Source organism: Canis lupus, chromosome 4 (assembly GCF_048164855.1).
Source record: "Canis lupus baileyi chromosome 4, mCanLup2.hap1, whole genome shotgun sequence".
NCBI lineage: Eukaryota > Metazoa > Chordata > Mammalia > Carnivora > Canidae > Canis > Canis lupus.
This window is the reverse complement of record NC_132841.1, coordinates 38,830,038-38,835,129: the sequence shown is the minus strand read 5'-3', so window position 1 is coordinate 38,835,129 and position 5,092 is coordinate 38,830,038. Positions and strand designations below refer to the sequence as shown.

Genomic DNA, 5,092 nt, shown 5'->3' with positions numbered 1-5,092 from the left:
AATTTCTCAATAGAAGCCAAAAATTTAACATTTGACTCTAGATCTTCAAAATTTTCCCTAATTCTTGCCTTTAGACTCAATCTCCAGATTTTCAGTACTTCAGTTGTTTTCAATGGCTAGACAAATAAAAAGTCTGTAGATAATTGCCTGCAGCTACTGGTACTGATCCAACCTCAAACCAAAATCCCAGCTAGAGACACTTCTTTACAGTTAATGCTTCTTGTCTGAGTAAGTCCTGAAAGGAAAAGGAAAAAAAAAAAAAAGAAGAAGAAGAAATAACTGGAGAAGGCTGAGAAACAAGAGCTCTTACATAGGATGTGCTTACAAAGACATGCCCACCTCTACCTTGTAAAAGCCTGGGTTAAGGGGTTGGGGCTACGGTCTAAAGGAAGGAGCCAGGCCTGGCATCAGTGATCTCCCTAGGCGGCCACTCAAAGCCATTAGAGCAAGGGGAAGTCCAGGTGCCTCTGCTACAGGTTGTCTCAATGAAGAGGGGCCTGCCAGAGTGCAACCGGATAGCTTCCTGGTCCGAAGGCCTATTGGCCTCCCCCCTGCACTTCTGGACAGTATTAATTCACACAGGCCTACAAACAAGCCAGGCACTCTCTGGCCTATTGGGTTACGTACAAAGCACAAATGAACTTCCTGGGATAACTAATAAAGGAAATTGGAAAGGAAGGAGCAATCTATCAATTATCAATAGGCAGCTCACAGGAACTGGGCAAATTAAATAGTTAACATGGCTAATAAAGATGAAAAGAAAACTATAGAATTAAAAAATATATATATTCCTCTAGGATGCAACTGATGGAAAGAACAGGCTGCTTTTTTCGCTCCCACAATAACTTGCTGTGTCAGGTAAGGTTGGAGAGAAGGAGAGGAGAGTAAAGATGTGTGCCCTGGATACCTTTGCCAGCTTGGGTGCATCCTTACAATTACCTGGGGGAAGGTTCTCTACTGCAGAAGCTGCTGGAGGCAGGAGAGCTTGGGGCAGTACTTCCCCAACAGCAGAGACAGGGTGGTGGTTGACTGGAGGCAAGACTTAGCATAGCATTCAATGACACTGGATCACAAAATGGAGAAGCTAGTTCCTTCTTGATTCCCTTTCCATCTGGTGCTACTGACCTTCCACGCCTCCCTGACACTCGCGGACCCCTCTTGAATAACGGGGGGACACAGGCACTCAGCCTCCTGCAGGCAGCCGGATCCAGCTAGAATGTCACACATTGCTTTGTCCTTACCACATTTAGTTTTTCAGTTCCCTTCTTCACATGTAGAAGTGCCACATTTCCATGGCAGTAGCTATCTGAGGTCCTTCTGAAATGGACTTATTTAAATTTTTAAGGGATGCCGGGGTGGCTCAGCAGCTGAGCATCTGCCTTCAGCTCAGGGCATGATCCTGGGGTCCCAGGATCGAGTCCCACATAGGGCTCCCTGCATGGAGCCCACTTCTCCCTCCTCCTGTGTCTCTGTCCCCCTCTCTCTCTGTCTATCATAAATCAATCAATCAATTAATCAATCAATCAATCTTTAAAAAAAAAAAAAAGAGTGAGGTAAATTTTAAAAGTTATATTCAGGGGATTCCTGGGTGGCTCAGCAGTTTGGCACCTGCCTTCAGCCCAGGGTGTGATCCTGGGGTACCGGGATCGGGTCCTGCATTGGGCTCCCTGCATGGAGCCTGCTTCTCCCTCTGCCTGTGTCTCTGCCTCTCTCTCTCTCTCTCTCTCTCTCTCTGTGCCTCTCATGAATAAATAAATAAAATCTTTTAAAAAATTAAAAATAAAAGTTATATTTATTTATTCAGGATAAAGGGAGGTCGTCATGAGATTCTAAGCCCCTTACAAATTCATTCAACTTTTAGAAATGGCTTTGGATTTCCCCTGAGTATCCCATTCTATTAAGAGCTGACATTATTGGCCTCCAAAGACCAAGCAGAGGGACTCTACATTAATCAAATGCATTATTTAATTCATTTATTCCAATTCCTCTGCAAGATAAGTAATACTTTGGGAGCCCTTTTTACAAATGGGGAACTGAGGTACATGCCCCAGGACAGCTGGATGTAAAAACATGAAGCCTAGATTGTTTCCTAGGCCTCAGAGTGACTCAGAACAGAAGAGCGAGGTAACCTGGCTGCTTTCTGAGTTACTAGGATAGGTTTCCCACTCTCAGGGTTCTTCCAAGGATTAAATGAGATAATGAGGGAAAGCCCTTGGCTTAGTGTCCTGGCACGCAGCGTTTGTCCAGTAAGTTTTCTCTCTCCTTCCCAGGGACAGGCGCAGGGCTTTAGGACAGTATATGACTGGTTAGTCTGTTTAACAGCTGCTCACTGGTTTCCTACCTCCCCACTCTCCTTCCTACCCCATCTCCACATGACTGCTAGATTAAGCTGCTAAAATCCCAATTCTGACACCACATGGAGCTCTTCAATCTTCAGTGATACCCTATTGCCTGGAGAGTGAGAGGAAAATGCCTCAGCCCAACAGTCAGAACCTCCAGGAGATGCCTTCAGTATAGCTCTCCAACCTTCTATCTGGTCCAATTCCCAGGGTGAGAGCCAGCATTTCCCACAGCACTGCCTTGTCTGTGATGATCTGTGAGGCTCCTGGTATCTTCTTCTTCTTCTTCTTCTTCTTCTTCTTCTTCTTCTTCTTCTTCTTCTTCTTCTTCTTCTTCTTTTAAGATTTTATTTATTTATCTGAGAGAAAGAGAGAGAGAGAGAGAGGGAGAGAGAGCAAGCACAAGTTGGGGGAGGGACAGAGGGAGAGGGAGAAGCAGATTCCCTCCTGAGCAGGGAGCCCGACATGAGGCTCAATCCCAGCACCCCGAGACCATGACCTGAGCCAAAGGTAGATGCTTAACTGACTGAGGCACCCAGGCACCCCTTCTGGTGTCTTCTCTTTAAAAAAAAAAAAAAATCATTTATTTATTCATGAGAGATACGGAGACAGAGAGGCAGAGACACAGGCCGAGGGAGAAGCAGGCTCCCTGCACGGAGACGGATGGGGGACTCGATCCTAGGACCCTGGGATCACGCCTTGAGCCAAAGGCAGATGCTCAACCACTGGGCCACCCAGGTGTCCCCTGGTGTCTTCTTAACAGACAATCCAACCCACCATTTCTTAAAGCCTGTGCCAAATGCTTTTTCTCCCAGGAAGACTTCTCTTAACCTCCCGTCTCTTCCATTGTCCGCCTGCAGTACTTGGTTCATCCTTGTGTGAGAATCCTCATGCTTCCCTTCTTCACATCACAGCTAGGCAGGGTCCTTTCTTGTGTTTCCAGCATGAATCCAAGTTCCTTAGAGTAGGGCAGAGACATAAACGTTTTATTCATTTCTGCATTGTTCGTTGTGTTCATAATATAACATTGTGTTCAATAAGCATGAATTGAATATCAGTTGGTGCTAAAGGACAAGATAGAGATATGGGTTATACTCAAACAATAAAAGATCAATTAATTACCCTTTCTTTGAAAATAACTCATATCTCTACCCTAGCCTTTTGTATCAACTGAACTTGATTCACAATTATCAAACCATGTAGCGAATACTGAGGATGGAGAATGAATGAGATGTGGCCCTTGCGCTTGAAGAGATAAAGGCCCAAGCACAAACTTAGTGCCAGGGTGACAAGCACAGCCGCCAAGATAAGAACCCTACTAGCTTGCACTCACTTGCTGCTTCCCATGTGCCAAAGGCTATGGCAGGCTCTTCATATGCATTATCTTATTCAAGCCTCGGACCAATCCGATGGATTAGATTCTTCTTATTAGATTCTTTGTTTTATAGATAAGGAAACTGGAGTTGCTAATGGTTGAGTTGTGTGGCCCAGGACCCTCGTTAGGGATCACATTCAGGGACATATTACAGAAGTCCACCAACCAGCAGCCTGGGGGCAGGGTGTCCCAGGCTGTGCCATCAAAGGCCAGACACCTCCTGTCTTTCAGCTTAGGGTGTGACCTTTCTCCTCTCACTTGTCACTTTGTGGTTGCAAGATGTCAGATCCACACCCAGACTCACATCTGTGATCTAAACAAGGAGTAGGGAAAGGACAAGGAAGAAAAGTCACAGGCAATTAGTCTGACCCCTTTGAAAGAGTCTCTGGGAAGCCTTAGCAGTACACTCCATCTACATGTCATTGGCCAAAGCCATGTCATTTGAGCACTCTTCACTGCAAGGGAGGCAGGATATGCAGTTATATAAATGGACTCCTTGCCAGGCTAAACAAAACCGGAATTCCTTGAGTAAGAAACAAGGAGAATGGATATTTGGTGAGTAGTGAGCAGTGTCCATTACCCTACTTTCAAGCCCGGTCTTGAGTTTAGTGGTATACTAGAAAACACCTAACTGGCTAGGGGTGCAGGGGAGGGGGCAGGAGAGCTCTGATTTGTGGCATTTGCCAATTTCTGTGGTGTCAATACTCTCATTGTGGGCAACATTAATCTACAAACATGAGTGCAAATGTCTTACAGAATTCCTGAGGATTTAACAATCCTCTTTCACAAGCTGGTGTGAGCCAATTCCAGAACATCATCGCCTTGAACCTGCCTGACTCCAGGTAAAACACTCTTTACCACGGTACTTTCCCAAATGCCATGGGACTTCAGGCAGGGAGCATCCAATGGGCATCCAGGGACCATGCAATTCTTGAACTTTGGAAATCTGTTGAGGCAAAAAGACCATCTTGAGATCAGATGTGCTACGTATTTAAGTAATCCGATATAACCGAGAGGTGCCCTTCTACAGGCAGACCCGTGGCAGACAGGCCTGAAGCCCCTGGGAACAAAGGGTGTTGCTAGGAGTGACACACCGAAGGTTCTTCCCCAGGAACACCGGCGGAACATTAGGACCCTGAGTCAGGGACTCAAGGCCAAAGGCCCTGATCAAGCAACTAATACCTAAAATTGAGAGAAATGGAAGAAATGTTCTTGCTCTCCTTGCACCATCTTCTTTCCTACTTTTACGGCAGTGGTTCTCAACTAGGGTGATCCTGCCCCCTGGGGAAAAATAGGCAATGTCAAGAGACATCTCTGGCTGCCGAACCCGAACCCGGAGCAGGGTAGGGGTGCTACTAGTATCCATCGGGGAGAAGCT

At 46.0% G+C, this 5,092-nt stretch overlaps 1 long non-coding RNA gene across 1 annotated transcript; it reads right to left on the bottom strand.

Moving 5' to 3' along the window:
• Positions 1–1,746: 1,746 nt before the first annotated feature.
• Positions 1,747–4,771, bottom strand: LOC140631553 (uncharacterized). The gene is made up of 4 exons (XR_012029095.1): positions 4,469–4,771; positions 3,673–4,027; positions 3,117–3,297; positions 1,747–2,698 (listed from the first exon to the last, which is right to left on the bottom strand). It is a non-coding gene; the product is annotated as an uncharacterized lncRNA (long non-coding RNA).
• Positions 4,772–5,092: the final 321 nt, after the last annotated feature.